The sequence below is a fragment of the Macaca mulatta genome, chromosome 1 (genome assembly GCF_049350105.2).
Source record: "Macaca mulatta isolate MMU2019108-1 chromosome 1, T2T-MMU8v2.0, whole genome shotgun sequence".
NCBI lineage: Eukaryota > Metazoa > Chordata > Mammalia > Primates > Cercopithecidae > Macaca > Macaca mulatta.
In genome coordinates this window covers 212,105,986-212,120,012 of record NC_133406.1, presented here as the reverse complement: position 1 = coordinate 212,120,012, position 14,027 = coordinate 212,105,986, and the positions used below count along the sequence as shown (strand labels likewise).

General features: G+C 47.6%; 1 protein-coding gene across 1 annotated transcript in view; it reads left to right on the top strand.

The window, feature by feature from the left end:
• The first annotated feature begins 510 nt into the window (after nt 1-510).
• OPRD1 (opioid receptor delta 1) overlaps nt 511-14,027 on the top strand; it is a 95,504-nt gene continuing 81,987 nt past the window's right edge. Inside the window, exon 1 of the mRNA XM_028837137.2 lies at nt 511-963. The gene's annotated coding sequence lies outside the window, so the exon portion shown is untranslated. The remainder of the gene's footprint in view (nt 964-14,027) is intronic.

The window sequence follows — 14,027 nt, the reverse complement described above, 5'->3', positions numbered from 1 at the left end:
TGGGCGACAAGAGTGAAACTCCATCTCAAAATATGTAACAAAATTAAGTTTCCGTTTTTCATTATGGAGCTAACGTAGTAGCACTTGAATGTTACCACTTGTTTTGACCTTTATTTGAAAGGTGACTTGTGGCCTGCGTGTCATGAATGTTCTGAAAATGAGAGCGGAGGTAAAGGTGTCTCTAGGATTCAGATCTGATAAGTCCACTTGTAATCAGCTTTTTCTGCCTTGGGAAGCAATGCCACTTTGTCATGAGCATCGCTCATCGCTAGTGGTTTCTGGGCAGCGGGTGCACCTCCTTACTACAGAGAAGCCTTTGGAACTGTGATGTTTAATTACAGCTGCTGGGTTTGCACGTGGGAAGCTGACGTGCTGTGGTGTAAGCCAGCTGTCTTCGGTGAGTGGAGGGAATTGCAGAAGGTCTCACGCCCTTTAGGGCCCTTGGCTCGGGGTTTCTGGGACAGGCTCTGGAGCTCCGCCTGCGGGGGCCGGGCTTGGCGGCTGGACGGCGCGTGCGCCGTGCCTGCGGACGGAGGAGGGCTGGCCTCTGCCCGGCTGTAGTCAGGTTCCCTCCACGCTTCCCCACCCCGTCGCAGCCTGGTTTTTGTACGCTTTCTTCCTGACAGCGGCTGTGCCACCTCATGGAGCCACGGCTCAAGGTGGTGTCCGCCCTTGCTTTTGCGCCTGCGCGGAAGCGCCCAGTCTCACCTGCCTAGGTGAGCTGGTTCGTCTGAGAGGGAAATGGGGTTTCACACTACCCTGCTAACCGGACAGATGACATTCGTGTCATGTGTAGCTTGTTGCTTTCTTCAGCCTCTTCAATAATGCTCAGACATGAGGCTGGGTAAAGGTTGGAAAGCTGTTAGCCCACCTGCGGACCGTGGGTTCATGTACTCGAAAATGTGGAGGTGCCTCTGAAGGGCAGCTCCCCGAGGAAATTCCCAGTTTTGCTGCCCTCTCCAGGTATGCGTGTGAGTGTACTCATCTGTTGTTTCCATGTGTTAGTCAACCTATCTCACAGTATTTTGTGAGATCCTGTCGCTACTATTGTTGGGTATTGGAGAAAAGAGAGATAAATGAAGATTCTTGTTTTCTCAAAATCCTATTTAAGGAATATACCAATTACAGTTTGGCGAGCTCTATAAGAGCAGAGCTACCCAGAAAACTGCCCCTCTCTATATTGGCGTTTTTCTTTTCTTTTCTTTTTTTTTTTTTTTTTGAGACAGAGTCTCGCTCTGTCACCCAGGCTGGAGTGCTGTGGCCGGATCTCAGCTCACTGCAAGCTCCGCCTCCCGGGTTTACGCCATTCTCCTGCCTCGGCCTCCCGAGTAGCTGGGACTACAGGCGCCCGCCACCTCGCCCGGCTAGTTGTTTGTATTTTTTTAGTAGAGACGGGGGGTTTCACCATGTGAGCCAGGATGGTCTCGATCTCCTGACCTCGTGATCCGCCCGTCTCGGCCTCCCAAAGTGCTGGGATTACAGGCTTGAGCCACCGCGCCTGGCCGGTTTCCCTAGTGTTTCTTTATCTCAGTGGAAACCACAGGAGCCCTTCGCCTCTTCATCCTCCTCCACAGCTCAGCTCTCTCTCATAGGCTGTCTGCGCCTTCCTTCACGAGCTGTGTGATGTTGGGCAGGTCGGAGAATTGCTCTATGCACACATTTTCTCGTCCGAAAAAGGAAATTGCCTCTGAAGCTCCTTGATGGTATGAGTTTTACAGGGATTTAAGTTGACGTTAGTAGTGCTTTTTTTTTTTTTTTTTTTTTTTTTTTTTTTTTTTTTTTGAGATGGAATCTCTCACTCTGTCGCCCAGGCTGGAGTGCAGTGGCACGATCTTGGCTCACTGCAACCTCTGCCTCCAGGGTTGAAGCGATTCTCCTGCCTCAGCCTCCTGAGTAGCTGGGATTATAGGAGCCCGTCACCATGCCTGGCCAATTTTTGTGTTTTTAGTCAAGACAGCGTTTCACCTTGTTGGTAAGGCTGGTCTCTAACTCCTGACCTCAGGTGATCCGTCCACCTCCACCTCCCAAAATGCTGGGATTACAGGCGTGACCCACGGCGCCCGGCCCCAGTAGTGCTTTTCTAATTTAAAACAAACAGACAACACAGTTCAGACAGTTACACATGCAGAATAAAAAGTGTATACAGGCCGGGCACGGTGGCCCACGCCTGTAATCCCAACGCTTTGGGAGGCCGAGGCAGGCTGATCACAAGGTCAGGAGATCGAGACCATCCTGGCTAACCCCATCTCTACTAAAAATACAAAAAATTAGCCGGGCGTGGTGACGCGCGCTTGTAATCCCAGCTACTCAGGAGGCTGAGGCAGGAGAATCGCTTGAACCCGGGAGGCAGACGTTGCAGTGAGCTGAGATCACACTACTGCACATCAGCCTGGGTGACTGAGTGAAACTCTGTTTCAAAATGTTAATTTAAATCCCTGTAAAACTCATACCATCAAGTGGCTTCAGAGGCAATTTCCTTTTTCGGATGAGAAAATGCATGCACAGAGCAATTCTCCGACCTGCCCAATATCACACAGCTCGTGATGGATGGCACAGACAGCCTATGACAGCGAGATTCCATCTCAAACAACAACGAAAACTTTGGTATAACATTTCGCTATCTATCCTTATAAACCTTTAAAAAAAAAAAAAACACTTGCTTTATGACATGTAAAATCAGTATATGGACCAGGCACAGTGGCTCACGCTTGTAATCCCAGCACTTTGGGAGGCTAAGGCTGGCGGATTACTTGAGGTCAGGAGTTTGAGACCAGCCCGGCCAACATGGCGAAACCCCATCTCTACTAAAAATACAAAAATCATCCAGGTGTGGTGGCGCACACTTGTAGTCCCAGCTACTGGGGAGGGTGAGATGGGAGAATCACCTGAGCCTGGGAAGGTCAAGGCTGCAGTGAGCCGTGATTGTGCCACTGCACTCCAGCCTGGGTGACAGAGTAAGACCCTGTCTCAAAAAGTAAAATCAGTATATGTAGCATGTTTCTGTTCCTAAATATGCACATGTCTACACAATTAAAAAAAAAAAAAAAGAAATAATACCAAACCATCTTCAGGGTTCCCCAACTCCTCTCAAGTTGTGATTCTGTAAGTTCACTGGTTTGCTAAAGAAGGATCCAGAGCTTCTGTGACAACCTCAAATGGCCAGCCTTTTGGGATCCTGAGGTGAGGGGTGCCCAAGGACCCGGGTCTCAGACAGCAATCGCAACTTGGCAGAAGCCCATCCTTCTCATCTTGCTCTTTAGCATTGGAACCCAAACTTTTCTAGATTTCTGCTTTCCTGAAGCCGCTCAGTTGACAAGTTAGGCACTCAGTTTTTAGATGGATGTTATTCCAGATCAAGGCATTTTGATGCGGACCTACAGGATGTGTCCTGGATATGTGCTTGAAGAGTAAGTTGACCAGGATTGGATAAGGAGGACAGTATGGAGGAGCACTGGGGCCACAGCAGGTATCAAAAAGCTCCTGCCTTAGAGGGAAACATTTGTGAGATTGTGATGAGTGCTATAAAGAAACATGGGTATGAGGCTGGAGGGAAGAGCCAGCTAACAGAAGTCCAGAGAGGTGAGAGATAAAGGCAAGTTGGGTAAGGCTTTAAGAAGAAAGCACCCACTTTTAAGAAAAGTGAATTTCATTCTCCCTCACCATGCTTCGTATATCTCTTAGCTTCAATTCCATGGTTTACCATAATCCCCCTTCCTAATTGGTATTCACCATCAACTCCCTGGCCCCTTTCTCTTGCTTCATCAAATTTAATCGACAACCACAACCCCATTTACATCCAACTCTCCACCCACCTGCACCTGTGCAGCTTAGAGTGGCTGGAGAAAATCATTCAACTGGTGTCTCATTTTTAATTCACAAGCATCAGCCTCAGCAGGAAAATCAGCTTTTCCCCCATTGATTCATTCTCCTCTCAAGAGAACCATTTCATACCTTCTCCCTTTCCTCCGGTCTCCAACACTTCCTCTCCCGTCTTTACTTTCAGTTCAACTAAACAGGAAAATGGAAGCAATCAGAACAAAACATCACAGACTCCATTACATCTACCCCCCTCACAGATGCTGCCTTCCCACCTGTTACGGATCAGTATCTCGTAAAGCCTGGTCTTGGCCAGCAGCATCAGCACCATTGGAGAACTTGTCAGAAACGCAAGTTATTGGGCCCCAACTCCTGAATCAGAAATCTTGCATCTGTGCTTTAACACGTTCTCCCTAGAGTTTGAGAACCAGTGTCTTTGGACTACGCATGTTTCTGTCTAGAATAAATCCCTCCATTTGTGCATCAAATCTCAGTCTCATCAACTCAAGAAGATGGCTTGGTTGGGTCTGGTGGCTCACAGCTGTAATCCCAGCATTTTGTGAGGCCAGGTGGGAAGATCACTTGAGCCTAGGAGTTCGAGACCAGTCTGGGCAACATAGTGAGATCTCATCTCTACATAAAATAAAAAACCGGGGTGTGGTGATAACTGTAGTCCCAGCTACTCCAGAAGCTGAGGCAGAAGGATTGCTTTAACCCGGAGGTCAAGACTGCAGTGAGCCATGTTCGCTCCACTGCACTCCAGCCTGGGAGACAGTAAGTCCCTGCCTCAAAAAATCAAAACAAAAACCCAGAAAAGATGGCTTCATCAAATCTCTCTCCCACATTATAATTTTACCTCTAATGGATCATTTCCATTAACATAGAAACATGCTGTTGTTTCTCCTATTTCTTTTTTCTTTTTCTTTCTGTGCTTTTTTTTTTTTTTTTTTTTTTTGAGACAGTCTTGCTCTGTCACTCTCAGCTTGGAGTACAGTGGCACAATCATGACTCACAGTAGCTTCCACTTCCCAGACTCAGGCGATCCTCACACCTCAGCCTCCTGAGTAGCTGGGACCACAGGCATGCACCACCACACCGGGCTTATTTTTATTTTTTGTAGAGATAGGATCTCTGTATGTTTCCCAGGCTGCTTTCGAACACCTGGGCTCAAGTAATCCTCCTACCTCGGCTTCCCCAAGTGTTGAGATTACAGACATGAGGCACCATGCTCAGCCTGTTTCTCCTATTTCTTCCACCAGTTATTACTGCCCATTTCTCTCTTCCTTTTTGCAGCAAAACCCCGGAGAGGAAGCTGTTACTCACTGGCTCCGTTTCTGTCCTTCCATTTTCTCTTACCCGCTCCAGTTCAGGCTCTCTTCTTCATTCCAGCAGAACTGCTCCTGGCAAGGCCACTATTCCACATTGCTAATTCTCAGTCCTCATCTTCTCTGATCTATAAGCAACCTGTGGCATTGTTGATGCTTTTCTCCTTCCTTCCCTTGGATTCTAGCACAGCATGCCTCTTGATTTTCCTCCTGTTTCACTGGTTGTTCCTGTTTAGTCTCCTTGGCCTGGTTCCTCCTCAGTTCTTTGTCCTTGATGTCAGGGTTTAGTCCTTGACCTTCTGTCTACACTCACCAGATTTTGTCCGGGCCTGTGGCTTTAGTCACTACCCATATGCCGACTACCCCCAAATATAGACAGCCCAGAGCTGTCTCCTGAACTCGTATATTCAACTGTCAACTCAGGCTTTCCCCTGGATGTTGGCAACAACTCAAGCCCAACGCTTTTTTTTTTTTTCTTTCCCCGAGACAGTCTCCCTCTGTCTCACTGGAGTGCAGTGGCACAATCTCAGCTCACTGCAACCCACCTCCTGGGTTCAAGCAATTCTCCTGCCTCAGTCTCCTGAGTAGCTGGGATTACAGGTGCCCATCACCATGCCCAGCTAATTTTTGTATTTTTAGTAGAGACAGGGTTTCACCATATTGACCAGGCTGGTCTTGAACTCCTGACCTCAGGTGGTCTGCCCACCTTGGCCTCCCAAAGTGCTGGGATTACAGGCGTGAGCCACTGTGCCTGGCCTCAAACCCAACACTTTTAAACTGAAACCTTGTCCTTCCTCATCTGCTCCATCTCATTAATAATGAACACATCCTTCCAGTTTCTCAGACCAAATCTTGGGAGTAATGTTTGGCTCCCTTTCTCATATCTCCTACATCAGATTAGTCAGTTATATTTTCTTGGTGACCATGTCTCACTGTAGCAGGACAAGCCACAGACCAAACCCCTCAGACACTGAGTTAAAGAAGGAAGGGCTTTATTCAGTCGGGAGCTTCGGCAAGACTCACATCTCCAACAACTGAGCGTCCTGAGTGAGCAATTCCTGTCTCTTTTAAGGGCTCACAACTCTAAGGGGGTACGCGTGAGGGGGTCGTGATAGATTGAGCAAGCAGAGGGTAACTGACTGGGGGCTGCATGCACGAGTAATCAGATCGAACAGAATAGGACAGGGATTTTCACAGTGCTTTTCTATACAATGTCTGGAATCTATAGATAACATAACCCATTAGGTCAAGGGTTGCTCTTTAACTACCAGGCTCAGGGCATGGCGCCAGGCTGTCTGCCTATAGATTTCATTTCTGCCTTTTAGTTTTTGCTGCTTCTTTCTTTGGAGGCAGAAATTGGGCGTAAGACATGAGGGGTGGTCTCCTCCCTTATCACCGTATCCATCCTGGGCCAAGTCACCATCCTCTCATCTGGACGATTGCAGTAATCTCCTGGCTAGTTTCTATTTCCACCTTTGCTTCCTCCCGTCTATTCTCCACACAGCAGCGGAGGGATCCCATAAAATGTGCACCAAATCACGTCGCTTCTCAGCTCACCCTCTCACAGCCCCCATCTCACTCAGAGTAAACGCTAAACCCTTCAATGGCCTACAAAGCCTTGACCATCTGAGGCTCATCCCCAGTCTCTCCTTACCTCCCACTGTTCCTGTCTGCTCCACTCACTGTGGCCTCCAGACATGCAGGCTCCTGCTAGAGAATCTTCTCCCCAGCTGCCTCTTCCCCCAGAATACTCTTCCTTCATATATCTGCAAGGCCCACTTACTTCTTCACCTCCTTCAGGTTTTACAGCAGAGATGATCTAATCAGTGAGGTCTCATGAGTATCCTCTCTACACTCCCTATCCCCATCCCCCACACTGCCTGCCCCTTTGCTCCAGGGTGGCTATAGGGTGTGGTAAATCTGAGATTCCACCCACCCCAGATCTGTATCTTTCTACCCTGAGGCAGGGAGTCAAGAAAGCCAACAGAAAGCTGCCCAACAATTAAAAAAAAAAAAAAAAGGAATTTATTGGTAATTATTGGTTCACAGAATTTCAAGATTACAGTTTCTACTCAAATTCCAATTCCTTCTGCTTCACTAAAGTGAAAAAACACTGATGTGGGAGTCAGAAACGTTGGATTCTAGGCCAGGATCCACCACTACAGAGCTCTGTGACCTGTGACAAGCAAGTCATTAGGCTTGGCCTGCTTGGGAAGTGAGGGATCTGGGCTGCAAGATCTGTGAGATTAACCTACCTCGCATCAGCATGTCCTGTGAGTTCTGCTTCCAAAATAAATTCCCACATCGCCAGTGTTTCTCCACCCCAATTGCTGTCACCCTACCCATGCGGTGGCATCAGCCTCCCTTCTCATCCTTTCACTGTTTTTTTTTTTTAGATGGAGTCTCGCTCTATCCCCAGGCTGGAGTGCAGTGGTCTGATCTTGGCTCACTGCAACTTCCGCCTCCCAGGTTCAAGTCATTCTCCTGCCTCAGCCTCCCGAGTAGTTGAGATTACAGGTGCCTGCCACCACGCCCTGCTAATTTTTTGTATTTTTAGCAGAGACAGGGTTTCACCATGTTGGCCAGGCTGGTCTTGAACTCCTGACCTCAAGTGATCTACCCACCTTGGCCTCCCAAAGTGCTGGGATTACAGGCATGAGCCACCGTGTCCAGCTGTAGCATTTATTATTATTACTTATTTATTTATTTATTTTTGAGACAGAGTTTTGCTTTTGTCACCCAAGGCTTGAGTGCAGTGGTACGATCTGGGCTCACTGCAACCTCTGCCTCCTGGGTTCAAGTGACTCTCCTGCCTCAGCCTCCGGAGTAACTGGGATTACAAGCGTGTTCCACCAGGCCCGGCTAATTTTTGTATTTTTAGTAGAGTGGGGTTTCACTATGTTGGCCAGGGTGGTCTCAAACTCCTGACCTCAGATGATCCACCTGCCTTGGCCTCCCAAAGTGCTGGGATTACAGGCATGAGCCACTGCATTTGGCACCATAACATTATTTTAAATCATGTAATATTCATACAATGGATAGTATACAACTGAATAAAAGATATGAATCCATATATTGATATAAAATGCTTTCTAAGATATATTACTAAGTGGAAAAAACCCAAAGTATAGCACAGAGTGTATAAAATACCACCATTTGTATAACAAGAATGAGGAAGAGAATACATTTGCTTGTATATGTATATGTTATATCTGGATGGCTACAGGGGAAACTGATAACATTGCTTGCCCTATGAGGGGGCACTAGGTGGCTGGGGTAAGAGTGGGGAGCTTTTCATTGTGCATTCTTTTGCATTCTGGATGACATTATGTACCACCTATTAACAAGAAATACTTAAAAGTCGTGTAGTTACTTTGTTTTCTGTCTCCCTACAGAGAACATAAACTTCATGAAAGGATATATACACCATGTGCTTTCTTGTTCACTGTTACATCCTCAGCATTTAACACAATGCCTAGTACCTAATACTTGCTCAATAAGTATCTGCAGAATGAATAAATGAAAGAATGAAGGTCTCTTCCAGCTCTAATGTATTAGTTCTAATCTTAGGACTTCAAGAATGTATGAAATGCATTCCAGGACCCAGCCATTCAGAGGAACTGAGAAAGATGCTAAGTTGTTTTTAGTGTGGTGTATTGTTTTTCTTAGTTGTTATCTTTTTTTTTTTGTTTTTTTTGAGATGGAGTCTTGCTCCCAGGCTGGCGTGCAGTGGTGTGATATTGGCTCACTGCAACCTCCGCCTCTCCGGTTCACGTGATTCTCCTGCCTCAGCCTCCTGAGTAGCTGGGATTACAGGCGCACACCACCACACCCGGCTAATTTTTTTTTTTTTTTTTTTTTGAGATGGAGTCTTGCTCTGTTACTCAGGCTGGAGTGCAGTGGTGTGATCTCGGCTCACTGCAACCTCTGCCTCCTGGATTCAAGTGATTCTCCTGCCTCAGCCTCCTGAGTAGCTGGGATTACAGGTGCACACCACCACGCCTGGCCAATTTTTATAGTTTTTTCAGTAGAGATGGGGTTTCACCATGTTGGTCAGGCTAGACTCAATCTCCTGACCTTGTGATCCACCCATCTTGGCCTCCCAAAGTGCTGGGATTACAGGCATGAGCCATTGTGCCCCTCCTTTTTTGTATTTTTTTTTTTTTTAGTAGAGGTTTCACTATGTTGGCCAGACTGGTCTTGAACTCCTGACCTCGTGATCTGCCCGCCTCGGCCTCCCAAAGTGCTGGGATTACAGGTGTGAGTCACCATGCCCATTCGTTATTATCATTAAGTTTAAAGAAAACGGCCGGGCGCGGTGGCTCAAGCCTGTAATCCCAGCACTTTGGGAGGCCGAGACGGGCGGATCACGAGGTCAGGAGATCGAGACCATCCTGGCTAACACGGTGAAACCCCGTCTCTACTAAAAAATACAAAAAACTAGCCGGGCGAGGTGGCGGGCGCCTGTAGTCCCAGCTACTCGGGAGGCTGAGGCAGGAGAATGGTCTAAACCCGGGAGGCGGAGCTTGCAGTGAGCTGAGATCCGGCCACTGCACCCCAGCCTGGGCGACAGAGCAAGACTCTGTCTCAAAAAAAAAAAAAAAAAAAAAAAAAAAAAAAAAAAAAAAAACATGACAGTGGGCCAGGTGTAGTGACTCACACCTGTAATCCCAGCACTTTGGGAGGCCAAGGTGGGAGGATTACTTGAGGTCGGGAGTTCAAGATCAGCCTGGCCAACATGGTGATACTGTCTCTACTATAAATACAAAAATTAGCTGGGCATTGTGGCAAGTGCCTGTAATTCCAGCTACTCAGGAGGCTGAGGCAGAAGAATCTCTTGAACCCAGGAGGTGGAGGTTTCAGTGAGCCGAGATCACATTACTGTACTCCAGCCTGGGCGACAGAGTCCCCCAAAAAACATCACAGGAGAATGTATAGAGGGTGGATATGGAGGACAGGCCTGGTCACAGATGCACTTCCCAAGTGAGAGCCTCAGTAGCCAAAATAGCAGGGCAATGTCCTGCTCAGACTATACCCCAGTCATGGCTTCTGGGGTGGCAGCTTTAGATATAGGCAAAGCCACCCCATTTCCTGTGGCCTCAAAACATTCAGGATCACAGCTCCCATAACATTCCAGTTCCTAGAGTGTCTTCTGCTCTAAATTCTAAATTCCCTGAGGTCAGGGACTGGGTCTGTCTGGCCCACCAGATAACCTGAGTTTGGCACAGAAGGAACAAAAGAACGAATGAATGAAAGAATAGGAGGAGTTGAGAGGACTCCAGAATAGAGAAAAGCCAGAATCAGGAGCTGTCATACCCCATCTTGCCAGGAGGTGGCAGTACAGCAGTATTTTCTGAGATGGCTGCTCAGCCTGAGCCTTGCAGTCTGGGCATAGACTACAGTTTTGACAAGGGGAGGGAGTGGAGTTAGGTGATTTTTTTTTTTTTTTTTTTTTTTTTTTTTGAGACGGATTCTCGCTCTGTCGCCCGGGCTGGAGTGCAGTGGCCGGATCTCAGCTCACTGCAAGCTCCGCCTCCCGGGTTTACACCATTCTCCTGCCTCAGCCTCCCATTAGGTGATTTTTGACAAATTTATTAAGGGCTTATAAGAGAGGCACAGCTGGGTCAGGGAGACTGCAGCCCCACAGAGCCATCAACGCTATATAGGAAGACAAGCGCTATTCTGGCCCTCAGAAGCCCCGAGGAAGGAGGATTAAGTTTGTTTGAGGCATTTGGGGAAAGTTCACAGAGATGACATTTGAACTGGGTCTAAAAATAAGGAGAATTTATCCAGTTGGAGGACATTCTGGGTAGAGGTAACAGACTCATGGGAAATTGGGGGAATGATGAATTGCCAAGGATGGCTGGGTTATCCTGAGTTTGGTGGGAGATTAATTAAAAAGTTATGTTGAGACCTCACTTCTTGTTTTTTTTTTTTTTTTGAAACAGAGTCTCCCTCTGTCACCCAGGCTGTGCAGTGGCATGATCTCGGCTCACTGCAGCCTCCGCCTCCCAGATTCAAGTGATTCTGGTGCCTCAGCCTCCCAAGTAGCTGGGATTACAGGCACATGCCACCACGCCTGGCCAATTTTTGTATTTTTAGTAGAGATGGGGTTTCACCATGTTGGCTAGGCTGGTCTCAAACTCTTGACCTCAAGTGATCTGCCTGCCTTGGCCTCCCAAAGTACTAGGATTACAGGCATGCGCCACTGAGCCCAGCCTCACATTTTTAATGAAAGGACAACATTCATTCTTTTTTTTTTTTTTGAGATGAGGTCTGGCTCTGTCACCCAGGTTAAAGTGTAATCGCGTGATCTCAGCTCACTGCAACCTCTGCCTCCCGGGCTCAAGCAATTCTCCCACCTCAGTCTCCCAGGTAGCTGGATTACAGGCGCCCACCACCACCTCCAGCTATTTTTTTGTGTTTTTTGTAGATATGGGGTTTCATCCTGTTGCCCAGGCTGATCTGGGAATTGTGAACTCAAAGTCATCTGCCCACCTTGGCTTCCCAAAGTACTGGGATTACAAGTGTGAACCACCATGCCTGGTCAATGAAAAGACAATGGTCTTATGAAATTAATGCAATGCATACAGAAGGGGCTGAAGAAAGTTATTGGATTGAGATTTATGTGTCAGGCATATAGGAGAGGCTCAGTACATTTGAGTGAATGAATCATGAATTCTAGGTGGTTTCTTTGCTAAATCATAGGTCTTTGCTGATACTTTAAGAGTGTTTTCAGGCTATGTGTGGTGGCTTGGGCTGTAATCCCAGCACTTTGGGAGGCCAAGATGGGGGGACTGCTTGAGACCAGGAGTTTTGAGACCAGTGTGGGCAACAAAGTGAGACCCCTGACTGTACAAAAATTTAAGAAATTAGTCTGCTGGGCACAGTGGCTCATGCCTGTAATCCTAGCACTTTGAGAGGCCAAGGCAGGTGGATCACTTGAGGTCAGGAGTTCGAGACCAGCCTAGTCAACATGGTGAAACCCTATCTCTACTAAAAATACAAACATTAGCTGGGCATGGTGGTGGGCACCTGTAATCTCAGCTATTCAGGAGTCTGAGGCAGGAGAATCGCATGAACCTGGGAAGAAGAGGTTGCAGTGAGCCAAGGTCATGCCACTGCACTCCAGCCTGGTGACAGAGCAAGACTCCATCTCAAAAAAAGAAAAAAGTTAGTCTGGAGTGGTAGTGCTTGCCCATAGTCCCAGCTGCTCAGGAGGCTGAGGTGAGAGGATCACTTTAACCAAGGAGGTAGAGGCTGTAGTGAACTGTGATCACACCCTGCACTCATGCCTGTATGATAGAGCGAGACCCTGTCTCAAAACAAACAGAAACAGCGTGTTTTCAGCTGGCAAGGTGGCTCATGCCTGTAATCCCAGCACTTAGGGAAGCGGAGACAGGAGGCAAGAGGATTGCTTGAGGCCAAGAGTTTAAGGCTACAATGAGCTGTGATTGTGCCACTGCACTTACCTGGAGCAAGACCCTGTATCACACACATACACACACACATACACACACATAAATGTGTAATCCAGGATTCTTCCCCCTGTGTAAGAAGCTCTTCACAGACAGCTTTTCTTTACCCCAAAGACAAGAAATCCTGACCCCGAAAAGGGAAGGATTGCAATAACCAATAAGATCCCTGGCATCCAGAGCCTTATTATAGGATTCTCAAGTCCTGTCCCCAGAACACAGTCTTCTTTCCCAGGGCTGAGATAATAATAATTATTGCTTTGGCCGGATGCGGTGGCTCACGCCTGTAATCCCAGCACTTTGGGAGGCCTAGGTGGGCAGATCACTTGAGGCCAGGAGTTGAAGACCAGGCTGGCCAACATGGTGAAACCCCGTCTCTACTAAAGATACAAAAAAATTAGCTAGGCATGGTAGCTCACACCTGTAATCGCAGCTACTCGAGAGGCTGAGGCAGGAGAATTGCTTGAACCTGGGAGGCGGAGGTTGCAGTGAGCCAAGATCATACCACTGCACTCCAGCCTGGGTGACAGAGCGAGACTCCGTCTCAAAAAAAAAAAAAAATCATTGCTTATATTTTTATATTTATTTATTTTTTTGAGACAGAGCCTCGCTCTGTTGCCCAGTCTGGAGAACAGTGGCGCAATCTCTGCTCACTGCAACCTTCGCCTCCCAGGTTCAAGCGATTCTCCTGCCTCAGCCTCTTGAGTAGCTGGGATTACAGACGTGTGCCACCACATCTGGCTAATTTCTGTATTTTTAGTAGAGAGGGGGTTTCACCATGTTAGTCAGGCTGGTCTTGAGCTCCCGACCTCAGGTGATCTGCCTGCCTCGACCTCCCAAAGTGCTGGGATTACAGGTGTGAGCCACCGTACCTGGCCCTGCTTATATTTTTATACCAACCAGTGTCATCCATCATTTCCATGTGAAGTCCACTGGAAACATTTCAATCCTCATTTTTAGTTAATTCAGAGGGTGCTTCTTTCTTGAAACATTCTCCTTCCTCCTCGTCTGACCCAGTACTCTTCAATTTGCCACCTGCCTCTCTCCTCTTCTTAGTTTCATTTGCCAGGTCCTGTTCCTCTCCTCTTTAGCCAATAAAGGTCCAGTTCCGGGCCCTGGCGTCCTCTGGCTCTAACCTCTCTTCCTGAGTGGTCTCATTCTTCCCTGTGGTTGCAGTTACCATCTGGGTGTCATCAGTACTCGGAGCTCTCTCCATAGCCTTCTATCTGGGCTCCAGTTCACGTATCCAACAACATTCGTGACTTTTTTTAAACTTGCATGTTTCTTAAGATATTTTCATCTCAAGTATACAAAAACTCTCATCTTCCCAGAGAACCTGTTCCTCTCCAGGGTCCCTGTCGTGGTGGATGACTGCATCATCCAGCTTGCCGCTTAAGCCAGAGGCCTGTGT